Genomic DNA, 26,365 nt, shown 5'->3' with positions numbered 1-26,365 from the left:
TGGTAGTGTGCACCTGTAATTCCAGCTACTTGGAAGGTTGAGGTGGAAGGATCGCCAGAGCCCAACAGGCCGAGGCTACAGGCCACTGCACTCCAGTCTGGGTGACAGAGTGAGACTCCACCTCAAATAAATAAATAAATAAATAATAAAATACAGTACTTTTTTCTTACATTTTTGCATATTTTTACTACTTTAAAATATAGTTTTGAGTTTTTGTTTTATTTTTTACATGCAAATATTGATTTTAGTAAAATATGTTCTTAGGTGCCTTATAATTTTTGCTTTTGATGTGAGTGGGAATTTTTTCCAGTTATAATTTAAAATTGATCTCTTTTGGAAGTACAGAAGAGATACTAAGTTTTATATACTGACTTTGTAACTGTCTATTCTAATAAACTTCTTGGTTAAAAAACTTTTCAATTGATGGAATTAAGATGAGACAATCTGTAAATTTAAGAATGATAATTTTGTTTCTTCTTTTATAATATTTGTCATTCAGTTATTTTCCTCCTTCTCACCCTTTCTCTCTTCTTTCCTTTTTTCTTCCTTCCTTTAATTGAAGTTTCCACGTAGTTGGGAACAAAAGCTAACCAATCCTTGTGAATATGATGATCCTGTCTTATTCCTAAACTTGGTGGCTATATCTTGAGTCTTCAGTTTCTAAAAATGATAACTTTCAGTGTTTCACAGGATTTTAGCACATATGTCACTCAAAAGGTGACTTTCGTTCAAATTACTCTGTCAATCTTTATTGAATACAGTTTAAAAAGATTATTTTTGTTCAAGGCTTCTTAGATTCTTTTACATGTACATATACAAATGCACATTCTCTAAGAATAAGGTTGAGATATTTCTGACATTTATTTGAATATAGAACACATTTATCTCCCATAGAACATATATTTATGTCTTCTAAAAGTAGTTTTTGACAGCTCTCAATTTGAAATGCTGCACTTATATTTCATTTAAGATATAGTGTTAATAAAAAAAATACACAAATATCAACAAAAAGTTACTTAATGATATGGTTTTTACAATTTTTAAAATACTTATATCTGTGTCTATATGATCACTGTCTTTTTCAATGCCAGAATTTTTTTCATATTTTTTCATTATGTTAAGCAGAGTACTGTTAATCTTTTCAGAGAACTTGGTCACCAACTCACTGATCAATTGCTAGCTGCTTTCTTCTCTGCTTTACTTTGTTTCTTGCTTATAATTTTCTATAATCATAATGTTTTTTAAGAATTAAACTGTAAATTCCAGTCTTATTTTCTTTTTTTCTAATTTATTAATAAAAATCTTGCAAAAAAGTGTATTTTATTTGAGTAATAGCTTGATTGTCAAGTTTTGAAACATTGTATTTTCAAATGAAGTGTTCTTAATTTTTAAACAAATGTTTAACTTAATTTATAACTATTTTATGGTTTTCTTTTAGTATAGAGAATGAGATCTGAGCAATTTTTTAAATTTGGGATATGTATTAATTTCTTTTGTTCCTATATGATCACGTTTTGTAAGCATAGATTCCAGGGATAATAGTAAATTAGATAATATCTCATTGTGTTTGCGTATTTACTAATATAGCCCTCAAACGCAATACTTGGCACCAACCAGAGTACTTGGCATAAAGTTGTTGCATGATTTCTAAATAAATAATCAATTACATTATTCTAATCCGCTATATTTATTCTAATTTTTTGCCTATACTCAGTATGTATATTAAATGTGTTATTTCTTAATGTTAAACCAACTTGATATTCCTAAAATAAACTCACATTCATTTGTGAGGAAAAAAAGACATTATATATTAGAATATTATGCACCTAACATTTTGAGAGTTTCTTGTTTCTATATATTTATATTTTATATAATTTTCTTTGTGGCATTTTATTCAAACATTCATGACAATTGCATCTTCATTGTCAACTTTTTATTTTTTTGATATGAAATGTTTTATTCTTTGGGAAATTTAATTAATTTTATCTAGTGTGAATATTGTGACATTATTTATGTTTTGCTTTGTATATCTTCCTCTGATTTTTAATATTTTAAAAACCTAGTGTTTGCTTTAGTCATCACGACAACACTATTGAAAAATAATGGAACATATGTTTGCCAGACATTTTTTTCATTGTGCTAACATATCTATCTACATGTATATGATGAAATACTAGCTTGGTGAAATTTGACCATTTTTTGTCTGCAAAACAAGCATAAGGCTTATTATAAGGTTCAACCTGTTAGATTTAAGACGTGAAAAAATTTCTAAGTCTAAGTCTACAAGGGTTAGAGGATGGATAACAGGGAAGGAACCATAGACCAAAGGTTAAGAATACTTGTATCACACAGTATTCAGTTTCTAATTGATCATTCTTGAAAAGGGACAAAACAATTCATGCAGTACTCTAAGAGTGCAAAGAATCAGACAGTCATCCAAGGAAGATCAAGAAAACATAACAGACTAACCAAAGACATAAAATATAGTACTGTTACCTGAACAGTGCTAGTGTCTTCAACTGTAGTGTTTGGAAAGGACACTAAAAGTTGGGGTTCAAATTTCACTACTCAGCTGCTGTACTAGTAAAGTAGAGATATGGGCCAATAAAATTAGAATGTCCCTTTGGCATTTAGCAGCCGGTATCATCCCTTTTCTCTTTCCTCACTCTGCTTGTTCCTAGGCTGCCTTCCTGGTCCCTCTACTCAATGAGCCCACACCATGAACACTGGTTGCTGTACAGAGCAGCCTCTGCAATCCATACTGAGAGGAGTACTTATTCTAAATATAACAATCCCTGCTGTAGAGTTCCTCCTCTCCCATCTTTGAATTCTAGTTATAACAGATTTTATTGGAATTTATTCATTCTCAGAATTCTCTCAGCATTGCTACATAGTTTTCAAGTATTCAGAGTTACTGTTGAAAAATCCAATACCACCATGTTTTCTAACTAAAACATCGTGTTTTATAACTAAAAGATGGTTTTGCTAAATTGTTTGATTTTTGTTTCTGTTGTCTTTTTTTCCTCCTCAAAAAGCATCCATTATCTTCTACTCCTCAATAGCTTCTTCTAAAGTTTCACAATAATGTATTTTAGAGTGTAAGTCTTTTTCTTACTCCCACTGGATACTCAGTGGATTATCTTAATCTGATATTTATGTCCTTCAATTCAAGGAAAAAATCTATTGAATTTATCCTTCATAATTTCTCCTGTAAATCTTTGCTATTTTCCCTTTCTGAAATTCATGATATTTAAATGCTTGCTTTCACACACTGTTTCATTTTTTTCTTTTCTCTAATATTCCTCATCACTTTCATTTTGAGCTACTTTCTACTCTATATCCTCTTATTAAATATATACATATTAATATATTTGTAAAATTTTTGCTTTTCTAATTAAAAAATTCACAGCACTTATTCTCTGAGCATCCTGACTTAATAAACAGTTGGTATTTGTTTTATTAATAGTATAGCATCTCATATTGCTCTGAGGATATTCAATTTTGGTGAATTTTAGGCTTTGTTTAAGTCTCTAACTATAATTTTAGAACCTTTTTGAAACTTTCTAGAACTCCTTGGCAGCTTGAAAGAAACATAAAGACATTGGTTGTAGATCTACCTGCATGGGCACATAGCAATCTTCATTATAAAATGATCAAGTTGTCGTTCAATTTATTTGGGTAACTTCCAAGTTTGTGTGTGTGTGTGTGTGGCATATATATAATTTATAAGGGTATAATATATATATAATTTATGTGTATAAATTTATTTTTGACTCAGCATTTTGGTCTTTCATTTATGAATGAGAGCTATACTCTTTCATTCTTAATAACCTTATAGACCTACTATTTTTCTATATTATTTTCTAAGTTTATCTTTATAGGATCTTCTTGTCTTTTATTTCCCATTATTGGATATAGTCCTTCATCAATGATTCTGCTCTTTATTACCAATAATGAAATCTTTAGTTATGCTACTTGTTCTTATTTTCCTCAAAACATCATTTAAAAAATGTTATTCAACCGGGCTCGGTGACTCAGCCTGTAATCCCACGCCTTTGGGAGGCTGAGGTGAGTGGATTGCCTGAGCCCGCAGGTTCAAGACCCGCCTGGGCAGGTGAGACCTCATCTCTACAATAAATCAAAAAATGAGCCGGCCGTGGTAGCGCGCGCCTGTAATTCCGGCTACTCGGAAGGCTGAGGCGCAAGGATCGCCGGAGCCCAGCAGGTCGAGGCTGCGGTGGCCGGGAGCGGCCACTGCACTCCAGTCTGGGCTACAGAGTGAGACTCCAACTCAAAAAAAAAAAAATGTTTTTTATTCTCCTTCTCATGTTTTTCTATTGTTTTTTAAAATCTCAGTCTGTCTTGATTTCTTCTTTTGTTTCAGAGAGGATAGATCTTTCTGAGCTCTTTTGAAAATGCCAAGTATTTACCTCTTACTGGCACAATATTACTATTGCATTTACCATTGTTTTCTTCTGCTTCAGCCATGATTTTATATGTTCTTCTCTCACATCCTCTGGTTCTTCTTTTCAATCGCTCAATTTTCAGTAATCTATTGTACACTTATAGTATTGCTTCCTGTAATCTATCCTCAGTTTTGAAAAAAATAAGTTTTATTTAGATATAATGTTTGGGTGAAAAAATATTGAACAGATGACTTTCCTTTGTTCCAGTTCTAGTAGACAGTTTAAAACTGTTCAGATCTATAGCTAATGTAACTGATTGATATTCATAGTTCCTAACACAATTCCCAGTGTCACATAGGTAGTAGATTTCTAAAGCATATTATTATTTTGAGATCTTTTCCATATGATACATAGACATACAGTGGATAGCTGTCTTTTGTTCATTCATTCAATACAAAATTGGTTACAGATTACTGTGCAGAGCAAATGCATTGAATTGTTGCAATGCAAGAACCCTTCTATTCAAAAGGGATGACACATACTGGTAAAGAGGAAGCTACCATGCCACAAGGGTGTGGCTGTGATTAAATGCAGGAGGTGTGAGCATACATAGAACAAGCAGTACCACCAGCTAAGACTCACCAAAAAGGGTTGAGACCTTAAAAAACAGAATGGAGTTAAACTTTTAAGATGTAAAGTATAATGGGGAAGAAAGAACTTAGGAAAAAAGATTTGTAAGTACAAAAGTTAAAAATGAATAGTGAGAGTGACCATTATGTGGGGGGGGAAAGTATTTTAGCACTTTTGGAACACTGAATGCGAAGTGTTTTTGCCTGCAAAGTGTAATAATGGAAAGATAAGCAATTAACTGACCGCAAAGGACAATGTATGTTGTAAGCAGTGTTGAAGGGGGTTATTATCTTCAGAGTCATACTGAGACATTGAAAATTTCATCAGGGAACTGATGTGATAAACTGCATTTTATAAAGATCTTTCTGACTTGAAAGAGGAGACTTGTTTGGAGAGGAGCAAAAGTAGAAACTGGAAGATCAATTAAAGAGCTATTACTGTAGAAGAGAGATAATGTTCCCTGTGAAGGGAGGTGAAGTGAGAATGAAGAGATGTGGGTAGATTTGTTAGATATTTTAGAGTTAGAATTCACTGGGCTTGGTAATTGGTCGTATGATGTGAAAATGAATGAGAGGCTCAATGATTGTGATCTGTGGCTAGAGCAACTGGGTCAATGATAATGTTACTACTTTCAGTAATATTTAAAATAAAAATAAATTTGGTTGAGTCAATGTGTGTGCTATAGAACGTGTGTGGGGGAAAGACTATGTGAAAAAAGAATGAATTCAAAATTATTACACAAAATAAAGCATACATCAATGCATTTCAACTACAGTATTATTTCAGCAAAACAACTTAACCATGGGGACATTAAATCTCATTATATATTTTTTTTCTTTGTAATATTCGCTTTACTCTCTTTTTCATCTACTATGAAACAAAGGAGATTTGGGGAAGAGATACATAAAGCAGTATATTCTTTACTCTTAAATGAGGTTTTTGACATTTTTATGTGTAGAGTAAATCTTCTAGAGATATTTTAAGGTTTGAATGATATTTAACAGTATTGCCATTGCAACAAGAGAATTACCTAATGCCAGAGGTTAAGATGTAAATCAGGAACGATAAGTTTAAGAGCCATGCTTTGACAAAAGTCTCCATCATTTCCCTACTTTTGGCCTCAGGTTTCAATAAGACTAGAATATTTGCTTTCTTGCTTTCTCATAGGGTATGTGACTACCTATCTATCCACAATCCCTACTTCTCGCCACTTTATTTTATGATGAGTTTTGTTCAGTCATCTGTGTGTGATTGAATAAACCCTGTCTTCCTGGTCTTCATTGTCTGGTTTCTCTGTGATCACATCTGAAAGAGCCTTGGGTTGTGCCAATCTTTCATATACAGTTTGGGGAAACCAACTCTGCTTTTTTTGTTATTACTATAAAATAGTCAAAGACATTTTTGAAATGAGTTTATGTATTTCGTAGACAATAAAATTTATTCAAGGTCTAAGTAGATTTCTGACTTACTTATTTCCAGCTAATTCCATTTGCCAGTAAATGAACTGAAATTCTTTTCCAGACATTAAATATAAACTAGAACTATCTGTTACTCTCTTCCATGCCCTACTTTTCCTTAAATTAATGGCCAACTACAAATTTTAGACTACCAAAAACAAAGAGGTGAGAAATTCACATTTTTAATTTGATTTTTGCCATAAGCCCAGTTATTTTATTCTTCTGAGAAACTTTATCTGGTCCTTTTCTTTCAAGGCTTTTAAAATCTTTCTTCTGAGGATTTTTGAGGCACCATATTTTGGATTATCTATATTTCTTTTCATTTCTACTTGCCAAATAGACAAGTCTTTTCTGAGTTTCTTTCTTGCTTGTAATACTTTTCAAAAAGCAAAAGGAAAGTCAGCACATTGGCTATTTCTAATTATTCCTTGTACAACTACAGGCTCAGTAGTTACTTGATCTTCTAAGTATCACCGGTAACAACTGTTTTACCAAATGTCTTGCATCACTTGGGTCTCCATTTTCGAGTCTCTAATATCAATTTGCTTATCATCTACTGCTTGGTCAATAAACCAATGCCACACAGTTTGGTTTTTGTTTGGTCATTTATCTATTTTAACAGAAAACTGGATATATCACTTTAGGTAATTCTAGTGTTTAAAGATATAAAGTCAAAATTACAATGTTACGATACCATAGAATTTATTTCTCATTCACATGACATTTTCTTTTTTTTTTTTGAGTTGGAGTCTCACTCTGTCGCCCAGACTGGAGTGCAGTGGCCGCTCCCGGCCACCGCAGCCTCGACCTGCTGGGCTCCGGTGATCCTTCCGCCTCAGCCTTCCGAGTAGCCAGAATTACAAGCATGCGCTACCATGCCCGGTTGATTTTTTTTTTTTTTTTGATTTATTGTAGAGATGAGGTCTCGCTGCCCAGGCGGGTCTCGAACCCGCGGGCTCAGGCAATCCACTCACCTCAGCCTCCCAAAGGCGCGGGATTACAGGCTGAGTCACCGAATCCGGCTCATATGACATTTTCAATAGATTTCTCTGATTGACTCAATGCTCTTCCCAAAATGATAATCAGTTTTATTCCATCTTTTGTATTTACTATCTTCAATTTATGGCTTCCAAGATCACCGTCAGTATCTGTCTCAAGCTTGTAGAGTAGGGAAAGGGTATGGATTAGAATATAAGGATTGTATGTGCCAGACATGGAAACAGTCCATATCAAACCAGTTTAGATATTGTTGACTAGAACTGAGTCTTATGGCCACACCTATCTACAAAGGAGGATAGGAAATGTTAAGTGGTATGTTTCCAAGAAGAAGAAGAATGAATTTGATGATTCATTAGCAAGTCTCCTCTACTACAACCTACTTCAGCTTCCACTCCACCTCCTTTATATAAGATAAGCATTAGAGTTTTTTTTTGAGTCACCAAGAATAATGATTACTGCCTCTTTGTGCCCCCTTGAGACCATAATCATTTTTGGTTAGAGTATTCCATGACCTCGTGAAGGAATTGCACCTTTAGGTTCTGACACCTCAGGAGGCCAACCAAGACCTTGTCAGATATAACAGGAGGAAGCCAGATACACATATACTTGCCCTAAAGTTTAGCTCTTCAATTTGCATTAGGAAGAAGCTCTCTAACACTTAACAGTTCAGGCAGGAACAAAAACAGGATTAAAACAACTAAAAAAACAGATATGCGTTTTCTGTTAGTCAAAGAAAAATTCTGACTTAGTAGAGGAGAATTGATAATGCATGCAAAGCAGCATGGAAGGTCAGACACAGACAAGCCAAATGGCATGAGACAAGTTGTCCTGACATGGATTTTAGGATTAGAGGCATTTTAATTTTTAATCCAGCAACCTGGGGCTTCCTAATCAACCCACTCAATCTTCCTGGGAGGCCCATGATCTACAGGGTTCTGAAAATTATCAAAGATCTACAACAGCAAAACAAAACAAAACAAAAAACTGTACAAGAGACAAGTGGTTAGTTACTGAAACTTTTTCTGTGTGTGTTTGCTGAGGGAAAAAAAAAAAAGAAGAAGAATATGAATTCAAACCAGTTTTGTCTGCTGCTAGGGCTATGAGAATCATCCTACTTACTGAGAACAAGCTTCCTGACGGCAATTTGGCCAGGAGGAGATGATCTGCTTCCCTGATTAAGTGTCTCTGCTGGAGCATTACTGCTTTCAGTGATGACTGTCCTTTTTAAAAATGACTATGTTTTTGAGTCTCACCTTCCCTCAGGTAAGTAAGATTATCCAGTTTTGGAAGCTGAAAACAGCTGTTAGTATTTTTGTTTCATACACATTCCCTTTCATCTACTACTGAATTATAGGCAGTTTGTGGGAAAAAAGTCATTGAAGTTTATTCCTATTATCTAAACATCATGTAGAGATTTCTAATCAGTTTGGTTGATCCTCTCAACCAAAAATAAAAGATAAATAAATTTTTAAAAATGAACGTTCCCCTGGATGAAATCAATTTCAATGTAGTTGAGAGTTGATTATTTTTATATCTATGCCGATAACATATTTCATGACATTGTCTCTTTAACGGATTTAAAATATCCTGGAGACTAGATGTGAAGTCAAATGTACACAATTTTAAAGGACTTAGCTAGAGGCTATTTGGTTATTCTTGCTGTTAAGTTTTCTCTTCTGATTACTGCCTAGTCATTCCAGTTGTTCACTTCACAATTAATCATGAAGACAGGCTAAAAGATCAAATCAATAGGCCTTGGCCAAACTGGGTGTATTGAGAAGATTTGGCTCTGCCTAACTTTGTTCAGAGGACAACTCTTACAGTACCACCTAGAAGACACAATGAATATTTGATGTTGATGATGTTGATGGCATCATTGCGAAAGTAGGAAAGTAAGAAACAGAAACGAACGTCTCACAGTCAGGCTCACAGACCATTCTGCTTTTTAAAACAGGAGTATAATTTTTCTTGTCTCTGAAATTTGCTTTCACCCCCCAAAGTCAATATGCCACAGAATTAGCATAGCCATCAACACTATTCAGCACTTACTCACAGAACAATTTTAGATGTATTTGTAAGTTAAAATGAATTTCCAACATGCTGAGCGATGTGATCTGTCAAATTAGTCTAGATGTCAGGTGCCTAAACTTTCTCTGTGAGAAAGTATTTACAGAGTTTTTGCTTAAAAAGTCATAAAGAATATATGTGGGAGACGACTGTTATTTAAGGTAGCAAATTATAATTATTGTGAACTTCTTTTTAATGAAAACACCTACGCCAATTAGTTCATATTTTATACTAAAGTGATTATTTCCAAACCTCATTTTCTTTAATCAAATCATTGTTTGTTACGGAAACATGGCAAGCTGTCAAATGAGTGGAATGTCTTTTTCTAATCCTGACTTATTAGTATAATTTTTCCCTTCAAGACAGGCAGCAAAAATATCCACAGGAGCTATAATTGGCTATGGAATGAGACAGTCGCCTCTGGCAATTGAGGTGAAGTAGGTTGGCTGTTGAATTGTAAAGACCCTATTTTTCTTGTTAGCTCTTATCCTTCCCTGTACCCCATCCACAGGGCAAGTTTAATCAGCAATTCTATAGTAGGAAACTCCATGGTACTCTGAACTCGTATTTGAATTTTTTTGTTTGTTTACTGTTTCCTTTTTTAACTGATTAACCATATGAGCTTGGAAAATGTCTTCAATCCTCTAAGCATTTGTTTCCTCATCTGCAAATTGAGGATAAAGCCACCTTCTTTGTTAAAGTGGCAAAAAAATGAAATGGAGTTTAAGTAATGTGCCCAACAGGAAATAGTTACTAAATAAATGGCAGCAATGTTTCTGATAAATTGTCATATTCTGGGAAATAACAACCAAGCTAATTTGAATTGCATGGCAAAAGAACCCCACCCTTCTTCCTGGAGCATGATCATGCTTATTCCATGGTCAACAGATTAAATGTCAATTTTAATCCCGGAGTAAAATTTTATAGCCAACTATCAACCCCAGAAAATGGAGGCTGATAATGGAAGTGCTGACAAATCTCTTGATGTTTTCAAGAATGTAAGGGGCTTCTTAAGAAACTGGAATTGCGAGGTAAGCTGTTTACTTTTTCTGCTAAGAAGGCAATTATACAGACCTGTTGGAGAAGTTTATAATATGATTAAACAGTCAACATTAAATCAAATGGTGATTGAATACCCACGTGACAGGTTACTTTCACAGTACTTTTGAGTTACCTGGATTTTATTTTCAAATGTCTTTACCTGGACTATGGGAAAGGAATTGTCTGTGTTTTTAAGACAGTGTTAAATGGGTTGATGGACAGATGGCTTCTTTAAAAAATAGTTTTCTAATTTAATATTTACCAAATGAGAAAAGTTGACTCTACTTGCATTTTTAAAAATCTTTAAAATAACTAAATAACTGGTCCAGACAATCTAAAGAATATTTGCTCATATCAATTTGCATCAGATTTCCATTTGATACACTGCAAAGCAATTTGTGCTAACACATGTAGCTAACAAAGATTACACTTTAAATCTGTATAGTAATTCAGTTTGCAATTTATTTCTAATACACTAGATATTAGTATTTTTATAAATACCAAAATATATCAAATATATTGTAGGGGAGGATTCTACATATGAGCCTTAGAAGATAAAATATGGTAAATAAACTAAAAATATTTATATTTAATATTTGGAATCATTTATTTTCTATCATTGTGTCTGCATGGAATAAGTCTATAGTCTATCTTCTGATATGCATTAAACACAAATATTAACCTCCTTATCAGTTAATTTATATTTTAAAAGTTTTTAAAAAGTATAAGAAAAAATGTGTCCTAGTCAAAAACAGATCGACTCAAATGATATAATAATGATATGAAATTCAATAGATCATAAATCTTCATTCAATCCCAAATTTTCTAGTATAAATAGGAAGTAAATAAAGAGTAAATAAAACACAATAGGGAACCCTTCATGCTTATACATTTTCAAAAATCTGATTATGATGAGACCATTGTGATTTTGTTTTGTTTTGTTTTGAAGCAGGATTTATTGAGAGGACAGAAAAGCTCCCACAGTGGAGGGGGACCAGAAAGGGTTGCCCACCATTGTGTTTTTAAAAACAAAATCTTAAAAAGCATAAGAGTATGTTTATTTAATAGGTAACATAAAGTCGTGTTTAAAAGCAGGGAGTACTTATTTGCCTGGGTTCAAGTCTCTGCTTTTTTTCTACTAGCTTCATGACTTTGGGTAGGTTACTTAAAATTTCTGGGCCTTACTTTTCTTATCTGTGAAATAGAAAGCAAAAGTAAATACCTCTTTTTTGAGTCGGATTCTTACTCTGTTGCCCAGAGTACAGTGGTACGCTAATGGCCACCACAGCCTCGACCTGTTGGGCTCAGGCAATTCTGCCGTCTCAGCCTTCCAAGTAGCTGGAACTACAGGCCTGCGCTACCACTCTCGGCTTATTTTTAGATTTACTGCAGAAATGTGATCTCACCAAGTTTCCCAGGCTGTTCTCCAACCTCTGAGCTCAGGCAACCTCTTCCCTCGGCCTCTAAAACTGCTGGAATAACAGGCTTGTGTCACCGCACCCAGCCAGTAAATACCTTTTAAGTTTATTTTTAGGATTGAAGGAGTTTATAAATGGAAAGGTCTTCAAATTGTGCCCTAAAAAGAATGATATTTAATTGTTAGATATATGTATATATTTATTTTTTGAAAGTCAATCTCATGAAGCTCATTTTCCAAAAAAATTAAGGTCTTATTTTATTTTATTGATAGAGGCTGAGAGAATAACTCATTTTTCCCTTCTTCCGTAGTAGGCACAAACTAGAAAAGAGTACTGTATTTCTCTGAACCAACCTCATTTCATTTTTTAAAAATGAATTCAGAATTGGTAGGCATTAGTGAAGCAGCCCTCAAAGTTTAGCATGTATCAGAATCATATGGATGACTTGCTAAAACACAGATTGCTGGACTCAGCACCAGAAATTCTAGGTTTTGGGTGAGGCCTGTTAATGTGTCCTTTTTACAAGTTCTCAAGTGATTATGATACTGTTCTTCAGGAAATCATGCTTTGAGAACTTTTACCCAGAAGAACAATTTGGAGAGAAATCCAGTCATTTGAATATAGAAGCCATTGTTATTCCTATAAATAGGTAAGAAATGTTATCATTGCAGTTTGTGCTAACATTTGACCGTCTAGTTGATATGTAAAGGATATTTATTCCAATGACTTGGATACTGCCTTTAAGACACCTCCATTGCAAATCATTCTCATCTGGAAACATCTTTTATCACATCCAGCTAGTGAGAATTCTTAGGCTTTTTGTAGCAGAAGATGGAGAACAGTTGGATAAATGATGAAATGAGTAGAGTCTTTGACTGACAGGCTACAAGATAACACTTCAAAATCCTAAGCAGGGGGCAGCCAAGTCTTCCCACCTGCTTGGTGTTTGACCAGAGAAGTGTCATGTAAGTAGTGTTTTAGGAAGATTAATTGTGTAGTGGAATAGAAAGAAAAAGAGATTAAGTTAGACTGGGATGGTGGCTATGGTTATAGAACACTTGTGAATGGTAGCAGGAATCAGAGAGAGAGCGAGAGAGCATGCACGAGAGAGAGAGAATCAGCAAAACCTAGTAACTGATTTTGTGTGAGGATAATTAAAGTATCAACTTAGGTTCTTGGAGATCAGTATCTAGTGCACTTGAGCAGAAGGGAACACAGCTGGAGGAAATATGTTTCTGACTCTAAACCAGGGGTCCTCAAACTACAGCCCGCGGGCCACATGCGGCCTGCCGAGGACATTTATCCGGCCCACCGGTTGTTTTTGCTGCTGCTGCCTGTCCTGCCTAGCAGCCGACTCGTCCCGTCCAGCAGTGCACATGTGTGGAATGTGCATGGCACTCACCGATTCCCCTCCTTCTCTCTGTCTCTCAAGTCCTCTTCTCAGTCTTGGGTGTGATCAGACGAGTCACAAGCTTGCCTGTGCAGAGCCTGCTGCTGCCTGAGGACCGAGGTAAGAACAAGTTAGGATTTTTTTTTTTTTTTTGAAGTTAGGAGGTCTATTTTTTTTTTTTTTTAATTTTGCAGTTAGTAGGGCCTTTTTTTTTTGTGGTTAAGGGGGACCTTTTTTTTTCTGAAGTTAGGTCTATATTTTTTTTTTTTTTGCAGATAAGGGGCGCCTTTTTTTAAAACTATAGTCCGCCCCTCCAACGGTCTCAGGGACAGTGAACTGGCCCCCTGTTTTAAAAGTTTGAGAACCCCTGCTCTAAACCAGTGTGGCTTGGTTTCAACAATAGCCTTTTTTCTTGACCTGTATCAACCTGAAAGCAAAAATCAGCACTATTCTTCATGCCTCAAATAAAAATCCATTTTACCAGTGATTAGTTCAACCAGAATTTAATGTTTCCAAAATCTCCTGTACACAATCTCTGTCCATTTATTTTCTTTTCCTTCCGCTCCCATGTCTTCTTTTCCTTCTCCACTCTCCTACCCACCCCACACCATGGGAAACTTGTTGATGGAAAGACAAATATTATGTGACTGTTATTTTTACTGTTTTGTTTTTTTTTTTTCTGTTATCTAAACAACAAGAACAAGGATGAACTATAATTTGGAATAAGAGAGAGAGAAGCTAGACATTGGGGGAAAATGGAGAGAAAGGTTTATTGGAAGAGCCCTGTGTAGACCACGATTATTTACTATTTTTATAGAGTAAGAATCTTACTCAAAATGTGAAGGCAAAACAGAAAGATAAGCCGTGAGGTTGGAATGGCAACGGACAGGGATCTAGGATTTAGTGAGGAGAAGCAAAATGCTGAATGGGGGTTTCTTATGCTACCTACCCTACAATTTGGCCAGTTTGAGGGCAAACAGGGAACGTCAGAAGTAAGCAAGGTCAACAACCACCTCATTCTATTTAGAGCATTCTCAACTGTTGCCAAAATGGTAGAAGCAGTTCCATTATGTAATATCATTTTTATGTACATTATTTCTGTTGAACACAGTAAGTCAAAGGTGAAACTATGCAGCTGCATTGATTCTTTAGTTTATAAAAGCTGAGGTGTACTGAGTAATGTATTACACATTTAGCACTAAGCTGCTTTTGTTGCCAATAAACAATATGAAGTCAAAGTGCAAAAACAAACATTTAAAAGCAGAAAGGTGAGAAAAAGTTCCTAGATCACAAAGCTCTACACAGAGTAGTTAAAGAAACACCAAAGCTAGTGTTTCCATAGATGTTTAGCATTTAATTGGAAAATTCCAGTCTCTCTAAATTTGAGAAATCATTTTATAATGAGCACAGCAGCTAGGCTCCATCTATGTATCATGAAACGATGTCTAAATGACAAAGCTGTCTGCAAAAGTCTCCTTCATTTTTGTGTGAGATATTTTTAGGGGTGAATCTCCATGACACAGTAATGACAGCTGATATCTTGGTACTGTTTAGTGCAGGAGTCCTTAGTGTGTTGACACCAAATCCATTTTAATGCTTCATAAAATACAGCATTAAAAAAGCATAATCCTACAAAATGTATGCATTATTTATTTCCATGTGTGTTTTCAAAGTGAAATATTGAAAAGTTGAAAAATAATAATTAAGAAAATTTTCAACTTTGACACTAGATAGACTTTTTACATTTGAGTTATTATCATTATTATTTAAATCTCAAGTATAAACTGATATCCTGGAGAAACTTAGACCACAGAGATAATGTTGATAAAATTAATTAACCATTCAGATGAAATTTTTAAAATGTAGTGTTTTCTGAGTGGTGGAGGAAGAGATTTGAATGGGAAGGAAAGTATTATTCTATCTGGAGAGGTGACTGACATGATAAATGTCACTGAAAATTATGAAAATAGTAGCTTAACTTTAGCAGCCTTAGGAGGCTAGTCGAGTAGAGGTGAGGACAGGCACAGGAATGTGGTCATTGGCCTGGGGGCTCTTGCTCTTTGCAGAAAAGCCACCACATTTCTCAATGGGATATTTTCTGTCATCTCAGGTCTGCCTAAAAGGTAGAGAATATGGGGGAAAATTAGATTCATAGCTGATGATGTGAACTCAAAGAAATAGTCACAACATTGTTTCTATTAAAAAGTGTCTTTTACATTCCAAACAAATGATTTGCACTTGAACCTCTGGTACATTCACACTCTGAATCCCAACTTGAACAGAATGGTGCTAAGGAGTTTTAGAGTCTGTAGAATGATACCATTCCTTGAATACAACACAGTTCAAGGAGACTGCGGCCATGCATCTGGATCCGATCTTCTGATCCAACTCAGCATATACTTAGTCATTTACATACATTCCATTTGAGCTCTCCTTAAGTTTCTCCATATGTAGGCTTCTTTCAAGAGCTTATTGATACTCTTATTTGGTCTGATTAATTAAGCACACTATTGACAAAATCTGGGATCTTTATTTAATCTAGTCTAGTGGAAGTTGGAAACTCAGTCAAGGTGTGGAACTAGAAACCTTACAGTTTCAAGTTGGTTAAATTAATATTCTTGCATTTATTATATGTCAAACATTGTACTACCACTTAACAAAGATTGTTTCTTTAATATTTCTATTAATTCCAGAAAATGAGTATTATTCCCACTTAACAGATACAGAAACAGAGGCTAAAGTCATATAGCTGGTGAGTTGCTGAGCCAGAATTCAGATCCAAGTATTTTATTTCAAGAGCCTGTTCTTAATTTCTCTGCTCCGTTGCTAGCTGTTTACATCTGTCTGGGAGGTGAAGCGTTCATTCTCATCAAATGGATTTTGAAGCAGAGTAGAGTAGTCAGTCTGGAAAATCAAAAATTACTATCTTATCTTCCCCAAGTGATGATAAACTGTTTTTCAAGGATTGGTGCCTTTAACATGTTTCATCTCTCATTCCATCTCGAAAAGCATTCTGTGTCTTTCAGAAACTCTATAAGTGTGGAGTGGCTCAAAACTAACTTATATGTATTAAACCAGTTTTTTAAGATAGAATTTTTCTGTCACATAGTTAAAGGATCAACAAAGTAGTTGCATACCTTTTTACTTTTTATTTTTGACTATTCTCATGTGAGAATAGCACAGTAATACTCTGCTCCATACTATTTCCCAGGGGGATTACTGCCTAGAGCATTCAATGTACATATTGGAAATACTGCCAAAGGTTAATTTTCAAATGATATATACATTTAAAATAAATGTACATAATAACCGTTTAAAATATAGTTCTAGGTCCACATGGATTTTTAAAATACATTTTTTTTCTGAGCTAAGTGTTCTAAATTCTTTCTTTTCATTATCTTATTTAACTTTTTAAGGGGGTAAGAACTACATGAGAAAACTGAGATTTGGGACAGTTAATAAACTTGTCCTTTGTCAGACAGCTAGCTAATGGTGGAGCTGGAATTTGAAACTAAGTATGTGGACTCTAGAGCCTGAGGTCTTAAACATTGCACAACACTGGCTCTCTGCAGTCATAAATCATAAATTATATTTTCTTTGATGTCTAATTTCTTTGAAGCCTTTCTCTTTTTGGGTCTGCATACTAACCAGTTGTACTACATGTTTTGTGACTGTAAATTAGGTGGAATGTTCAGATTTCTATCAATATTATCTTTTAAAAAAAGCAAAATTAGAAAACAATCTCATTTTTATAACATTTGTTCAACACATTTTTATCTTAAAAGTGCTAAGCTGAAGAATGTAGGGTTTTCAGTGGGGTTTAACATGGATCCTTTTCTTGATGATTTTTATTATTTTTTTCCTCTCTGAATATATATGTATGTTCCTCAATGGGAATGAAGTGGAATGGGAATGGAGGGAGAGATACAAAAATCTCATGAAAGCATTTTAAAACCTAGGTGACATGCTTGTAACTCTCTTCCTGAGAATCTGATAGATATTTTTATCTCCAGTTTTATAGCATTAATAATATATTTAACCAGGAAGAACAAAGTGTTTAACGTCTCTTTCTCCCTCCCTCTCTCCTCCTGCCTTTTCTCTCCCCTCCCATTGTATATTTTCCCCTGAGAAGTGGGTAAGATAATATGGTTCAGAGTTTCCTTGCATTTTTTTAATAGGCCAAGTGTGAACAGGGTGATGTTTAGGGGAATGGAAGCCAAAAACAATCTGCTTAGTTCCGCTTCTTACCTAGGCTTAAGTCCAGGACAATATATGTTCTTCAAGATCATGGACTGTTATGCCTAGATTACCAAGTAGATAATCTGTGTGAGCATTTACAATTATAGATCAAGACAAAGCAACACCCCTGGAAGCCATTCGGAACCTACTTCACCTAGCAAGTAGAGAATGTCACATCAGTTCAGTGGTATGAGGTTTCCACTTAAAAAAACAAAGAGTTATAATGCCTTGAACTCTTTTGGGCCTTTATAAAGGTTGTGACAACATTACTAAAACTTTCTCTTTCAATTCTTATAATAATCCCCCCAAAGTAAAGAATTTTTGTTTTAACAATAAGGGAGAAAATTACTCTCTCTAGAAAATATAGAATGTTGGCTTAAAAACAAAAAGTACACTAAGCAGAGATGTATGATATGAATAATAAAAACTATATGAGTTATTTAGTGGTGTGGACTGACCTATATGAGTGTGGTTGCCAGGAGAAGAGAGTGGGGGATAAGATAGAGCTTGACTAAGCAAGCCAACTGTGAAATCACTGAGAGGACAAGTTACCAGGGGTTATTCCAGGGTACCAATTAACACAATCCATTCATGATGCAAAACAAATGTGAAAATCTATACTAGTATTGAATTAATAAGACTATAGATGAAAATATAATTTCCGCTCTATGTTCAAGTTCATCAGGGCTTAGTTTGTTTCCATTTCAGAAGCAAGTGTTAAATGCAGGTCGGTCTGACTACTTCTAGGAAGGTGATAGTCTCTGTGACCTCCTTGCCTGCAAAGCCACCCTGTGAAAGTTGTTCTGCAAATACCTAATTACCTCTTAACGTGTTCATAAGACCATAATAAAAATCAACACATTTTCCTCATAAAAAGAAGGCTTCCATTGGAGGCTGAATTTCATTATGTTATTTTGCTTTTTTAATGTAAACAGCAAATACATTTTCTATTTGAATGGTGAACAGGAAATGTCTTAAAATGTACTACATCTCCAGGGCTAACTTTCAAAATTTATTTATTTTTAATATGGCTTTGACGAACAATTTTCAGTCGCTCGGACTTAATAACCAAAACAAGTGAATATTACTTAAAGTGGCTGTGATTTTTAAAAGCAAATAAAAGCCAAGGGGGAAAAATAAGCTTTAATATACCAATTGTTTATAGGAATGATTTCAGTTATTTACTCTTAACCATTGTGCACTCACGTTAAAAGGCAAAGATACAATGATTCTTCTTTTAAAATACATGGTGCATCCTTCTTTTTATTTTAATAAGAAAAAATAACCAGCAGTGCAAATAACATATTATACAACAATTTGTACATTTTTTTAAGCTTAACACTATGGCCTTAACAGAACATAGTAAAATACGTGTATTGACCAAATCCTTAGTCTTTCAAACATACCATTTCTGGATAAAATATGCTTTGTCTTGGAACAGATTGATATAAAAATGCATGCATGCTATAAAAGAACAAAGACAAACTGTTTTCTAAAACATTAACTTTTTTATACTCACACATTTGGATTTGGTGAAAATAAACATTTAAAGCAATCTAACAAGCTGCCCCAAACCTGCACAGTCCTTTGTATTCTCTCAGAACGACAGATGCAAGACTGGAGAGTGAATAATTCCCTTTAGAAGATGTATTCATAAAGCCAGTTTTGCCAGAATTTGTACAAACTCTTTCACTGCTCAAACCAAAAGGACAATAAAATTGAAAAATGAAATTACTAGCTCTTCTTAATTTTTTAGTACATGCCATCTTGTCACATATCTATTTGTTTCTGTCAATATGTTAGTTTAATTGAACAATTCTTTTTAGACTCAAAACACAAAATATTACAAATTGGTTAGAATCTACAACGCAGCTTGTTATGATTTCCATGGTATACCTATAAGGTGTCAGAGTAACTATGCTCCAAGAAAAGATCATATTAAGTTTGATTTTAGCAGGTACAATTTATTTTCCCATTTAAATTTGCGTCTAAATATTTCAGCAGTATTTAATGTTCAAAATTAAATAATAAAAGTTTATCAAAATGTATTTTATTAAATGATTTAATTTAATTGAAATTTAAATAAAATTTAATTTATTTAAAATGTAATTTATTAAATGATAAAGGTTTATCAAAATTAAGTGACAAAGGTAAAAAGGTTTCTAGCAATTTTGTGGCTCTGCATTCTCCTTTTCTCCTGCCACTTCCCAGAAGCCCAGACTAAGCAGCTCTGGGGGCTCATGATCAAATTGGTCTCCAAAAATTAAAGAATTTCTTACTCATGTGTGTTCTTGGTACTCTGACATTTGACATAAATATGAAATTCCCATAGAGTTCACAAGGTAGGAAAGGAATCTAGAAAAAAATGAATAGCAGAACTCAAGTACCAATTTGCAATCACTGAGTTCTTAGACAACCAATCACCAATAATTTATGGGGAAATCCATCTAGTTTATTAAGTGTTACATTCTTCTTGCCTAGGGCAGACAAAAAGGATTTTCTATCCCATACCTCTTTTTTTTTCTTTGATTTGCTGAGATATAATTTAAATATGGTAAAATCCACCTTAAAATGGTATTCAGTTCTATACATTTTGACAAACTTACACAACCCTGTAACCACCACCACAGTGAAGATAGAATGTTTTTATTATTCCCCAAACTTTCTTCATACCTCTTTGTGTACAACCCCTCCTCCCATTTCTAATCTTTGGCAAACACTGATTTCTGTCCCTATATTTTGCCTTATCAAAAATGTCAAATAAATGGAATAACAGAGTATATTTTTTTCTGAATCTTTCATTTAGCATAATGCTTTTTAAATAATTCATATTGGTGCATGTAGCAGCAGATTGCTTTTTTCTATTGCAAGGTAGTATTTTACTATCTGGATATACTGTAATTAATTTATCTACTGCCCCATCACTTTTGTTAGATATTTGAGTAGTTTACAGCTTTTTTTTTTTTTTTTGATTAGGAATAATAAAGCTGCTATAAAAAATTGCTTGCAGGTTTTAGTCTGGACCTATGTTTCTATTTTATTTGGGTAATTATGAGTAGATTTCTAGGTCTTATGGTCAGGATATGTTTAACATCATAGGCAACTGGAAACTGTTTTCCAAAGCCACTGTACTAGCTTGCATTTCTGCAATCAATGAATAAGAATTCCACTTACTCTAAATCCTTGCCAACATTTGATATTACCTATTGTTGTTTTAAATTAGAGCCATCCTAATAGCTATGTTTTGTTATCGCACTGTGGTTTTAATTTGTGTTTTCTTAATGGTGAATGATGTTGCTTATTTTATATTCATATCTCTTATTTGGTGTCTGCTCATATATTTTGCCCATTTTTAGGTTGGGGTATATTATTGCTAAATTTTGAGAGTTTCAAAAAATATATTATGGTCCTTTATATATTCTAAAATGGGAGTGATTTTTTTTTTCTATATCCTTAGTAGAAATGAATGTTTCATTTGTTTGAAGATAATAAATATGCTATTTGCAGATGACTGCTCTATAACAAAGTTTTTATTTAAGCCATCTTATCTACTGCATACTAGTTCCATGCCTTTTCCTTTCATCTAAATAACTATAAATATAAATATAAACAGCCACTTTTGCTTATGAAACATACTGTCTCCAAACATAAAATATGATTATTTAAAAATAAGTAAAACACATGTCTTTGTCTTTATTTTCTTTTAACTTAAAGTTACTACATGATGGCTGAATCAAGGAAATCAAACCGGATAGTAATGTAATTCTCAAGAGAGAACATGATTTCATAAAAGCTTCAGCTCAATTACTGTGATAGCAGAGCTGTCAAAATATACCTATGAATCACATTTAGCTCCATTTTGACTGGATTCTTGCATTAATTTTAGTTGCTGAATTTATTTTAATAGAAGGAAACCACTTTATAAAGTTCCAGTAAGAAGCTGGCTTAACTTTTTCAAGGAGTCTGAATCAAGTTGAATTGTTCATAAAAGAAAGAAACTCCACTTCTCATTTTATTTTTCCACTTGAAGACCTAGTAGGAAACACATGAACAACTCTAAAGTATCTAAGGTACTTCTCTAATGATATAGTCCATGGAACAACTCTAATGATACAACACTCTTTAGAATACTTTGAGGAAGAGCAAGCTTCATGGCCTAGAATATTGGTGCACTTAATTAAGCATTTCCACTTCATATATTATTAAACCTCCCTTTTCTGAAATATTTCAAAAAAAAAAAAGAGGAACAGGGGAAAGATATGTTAAGATTGGGAAAGATATGAGTAAGAGTAAATCAATCAGGTACTTACACACTTACTTCCTTTATTTGTTCAGAGATCAAAAATAAATTGTATTCTGAACAAATATTTCAAGACTTTTACTTGGAAATTTTTGCCAAGTTTTGGTTGAAAATTCTAGTATACACTAAGTGATCTACATTGTAGGATAAAATTGAGAAATGAGGTTTGGCAAGTGGTCATTCACCCAATGAAATCTGTCTACCCTGATAATGAAGTGGGTTTGGACATGGGAAGGTGAATGTCAGCATTTAAATGTTATGATTTCAAGCTGGAGGAGAATAGAACCAGGGAATTTTATAAGTGACAGGGGTGAATGATCTCTTGGATCTTATCTGATGTACGGAAAACTGTGGTTATGACATTTGCAGGTTTACCTGAGAAATGTGTATGGGATGGTGGGTAGATATTAGACCCACTGTTTCCCGTATGTTATAAAATGACTTACCTCTTAATACAAATACACCGACTCAAAGGTGAGAGGGATGAAACTTGAAGATGCATAGTTTTCAAAGTTCCTCCCCATATTCCTGCAACTACCCACCTCAAAAATCATTTTGATACTGGGTAACATCAAGATATTTATAAAAAATTCTTCAACTCTGAAAATGGACATGAGAGAGGAGATAGCTAGAGAAAGATTAGGCAGACAGAGAGGGCAGGTCCTTCAGTAACAATGTAACAAACTTCTAAAAGGCCTCTCAGACTGATACACTCCTGTTGGTAAACAAGCTCCCCACAGGCCTCTCAGGCTAGAGCTTAAGTACTCACTGCTGGGATAGAAAAGCAACTAATCAGCTTGCTGTCAAGGACCGACCAATCAGCTCACCATTAGGCCCCTACCTGCTGATTGGCCCTCTGTACTGACCAGTCAAAACATCTAGTGCTGACCAATCAGCTCACAGCTAGTGCTAGCCAATCAGCTTGGTCTTTGGGCTATCTTAAGCATCTGGTTTCGGCTCCACATCTGCAAACTCCTTGGGTCTCTTTCCAGTGTGACGGCTTTCCTGTCTTCTCAATAAGTTCTGCTTTCTCACTTTCCAGCTGTCCATATCTCTCATTCCTCCTGGGCACGAGACAAGAACCACAACCTGAAAAACTACAGAAGATCTGCAGAAGATCTTGGAGCCCAAGAGCCATGCACCCAAGAGGCCGTCTTGCCTGTCATCTGAGTTTGCAGAACTGGGAGAGCTGCTGGAAGAAGGCAAGACTGCAAAGCTGAGACACTCCAGGGACTAGGCTTGCCAGTCCACCAAATCAGCAATGTTCTCAGGGCTTGGCTTGCCAGCCCACTAAAGCCAGCACTTCTGGGGCTGTGCTTACCATCATCTCAAGCTGACCCTCTCTGGGGATTGACTGGCTGACCCACTGAGCTGACGCTCTTGAAGCCCAGGCTGACCTGAAAAATCCATATGAGATACAACCTTTGAAGGATAGTTTAATGTTATTAGGATTTAGGTGTAGCTGTAAATTTAGCATTATATGAATTTACTTTATAAACAGGCCCACTTAGCAGTAGTCCAGAAAGTTTCCATCTCATACTAAATTCTCCTTCATGGTCTGTCAATATAATGATTGCAGATTTTTAGACAAGCATAGTACTAAGCAATAAAAAAGACCTGTTTTTAGTATTCTGAACTCTTCTTGTTTTCTAAAGGAAACCAAACAAACAAATCACACATTCCTCACAGAATATTCAGTGCATAATGCTGCCAATGACAATACTTCCTTCTGAACCTTGGACATCTGGTTCCCTTTCTGCATACTTCTCATCTCCATTTAAAGCTTGTGCATAAGAGGAGGCTTTATATAACAAAAAGAGAAACATGAGCATAGTCCCATGACTCTATTCTAGTGAATACAAAGGAAGTTTCTTCTCATAAAGGCAACCTCTCCATGTATTGCTATATTTGTGATGTGGATCTTCAAATTTCCATGTCCTCAGACAGATAAGGAGAGAGTCTGGCAATGTTGGTTAGGGATTATGGTGCACTAACCCCTATGTCAGGACAATGTTTGAAATATTAACTTAATTTCCTCATATGAAGTTTCCTCTTTTCTTCCTCACACACTGAAAAAAAAAGTCAAGTGTTAGAATCTTCCAGATGGAAGTATACAATAGGTTGAGAATCAAAAAATAAAAACTATATGTCCTAGATTTTATATATCGAAAACCAAAACATTTGGTAGTCCTAGAGCATTGCACAGAACTATTGAAGAGTGCTCCAATTCCTGTGAAACCATATAGAGAGAACCAGGGAACACTTTCAAAGAGACTGTACACTGCATGATGATGGCATCAGCCACTGCCTGTGAACAGAAGATTTAAGTTTTGCCTACCTCCAATAACGACTTGGCACCATATAACTCCATGAAAATTAGACATGACCCCTTTGAAAATTGAGAACCTTAACAGAATGAAATCTAATTATTATCCTATTAGAGCTTTAAAATACAAACTAAACTATAAATCTGTATTCTCTACACATTATAGTTTATGAAGTAAGATACATATCTGCTGCATCAAACTATATTTAGACAACTAACCAAGTGTGTATAACGGGAAACCCCTTTCTTGAAGGGTAACTATGAGTAGTGACTCTAACATCTTTTCCTCCAGAAGTAATTACATGTAAAAGTAGAAAAATAATCAGTTAAATTTTTGTTAGCTTCTGTACTTACTTTGCTATATTTCCTTAAATATAGTGCTTTAATCCCACTAATCTCAGACAAAATAATCTAGTTTATAACCATAAAAGTCAGGGAACAAGATACCATCTGGTATTTTGGGTCACAAGACATTAGTGGGGACAATATAAAAATCAGATACACGGAATATCTCCAAGTAAAAATATGACAACAAAGTTAGAGGAAAAAAACTATGTTGGTTCTGATATGCTCTCCCAAAATTAAACTCATTGTCCTACTGGTAGTAAAATTAATAGTGGTAATAATTACAATAGCTACTATATTATAGGTAATTTTGAGTATTTATTATGTGCCAAGCACTACACTATTTATTAAACACCAAGCAGTATACTAAATATTTACATTATACATATGTAATAATATACATATATTATTTTAACGTTGCAATAATTTTATCTCCAGAACCCATGCTTCCATATTATGACCCCTAATCTCCAACAACTCTAAAATAGGCTTTGCAAAGAGTAGGAATTAACTCAAAGAGCCTCAAATACAATTCAGTATTCACTTTGAAGTAATACGTATTTGTGCTGCCAAAGTCATAGACGTTATTTTGAGTATAACTTTTCTGCATTTCTCTAGATTCTTTGTCAATGAAACACGATTTTAAGGGGATAAATGCATCACTAGATCTTATTTTTTTCTGTTATAAATGCATAAATAATTAATTACTTATCCAGCAGATATAATCTATCATGCATATGTTTCCACACTAATAAAACAGAAGGCCCACTTCGTACATTTGACACGGCACATTGATTAGAACTTCCAAAAACAGGGTGTATTAGAGATAGAGACTTGTGGGTATTAGGCCTTGAGACATGACTGAGGCGTGTCTGGAGAGGGACAGCTCATCTGAACACTTACTTTTATATGTGAAGAACAGTTCTTCACAGTTATCAGAGTGAAAATTCCATCTGCTACTTGCTATCTACAGACTCTTAGCGGAAGACACAGACCTTTAAAAATGCTTATTTGTTACAAGAAAATACAATACATTTTCAGATCCTCAAATATTGAACCAGAAAGATTATAGAAAACTCTATGCCAACAAGAGCCAGTAGAGATTACAAACATTATACAGAAAGGAAAACAAAAGCATCCTGAAGATCCCTGTTGAGGAAGCTGCCTCATTATTTAGTTTTGAAACACAACTTAGTTTTTTCCTCCATTGTCTCTGATATAATTTTAAAGTTTGGGCAGATAATTGGAGAGTGGGAGATAGCAAAAGGCATATCCTTACATGGCAGGGCCGAATGGAACTGAGGAGACTGGGGAGGCATGAGCAGACTAAAGTTTTCATTCTTTTTAGAAAAAAAAAAAGACAATTTATTAAATGAGAGGCAGTTACACACACCTCCAGAAACTCAAAATTGTTAGCAGCTGGTATGGTATTTTAAGATATTAAATTCGTGTTGTGGGTTGTTTCTTCAGAAAGTCACTTTAACCTCTCCTTTCTATTGTCTTTAAAAATAAAAAATAGATATTAAACAGCACTGCATTTTTTAGAGAACATTTTAGGCATCACAAATCCTCCAAAACATGCTTGTTTGTTTCCTAAATATTTAAACCAATACATATGTTGGCTAGCACACACTGTGATTGCTTGATAAATATTTTTTGATTGACTTAGTTTTCCAGATGTTCATGATATGTGATGTCAATGTACAGTAGAGAAACATTTATAACAAAAACTATGAGCATAATTATT

This window comes from Carlito syrichta, unplaced genomic scaffold (genome assembly GCF_000164805.1).
Source record: "Carlito syrichta isolate Samal-C Ts95f unplaced genomic scaffold, Tarsius_syrichta-2.0.1 Scaffold308196, whole genome shotgun sequence".
NCBI lineage: Eukaryota > Metazoa > Chordata > Mammalia > Primates > Tarsiidae > Carlito > Carlito syrichta.
The sequence above is the reverse complement of the archived record's forward strand: the minus strand, read 5'-3'. Positions refer to the sequence as shown.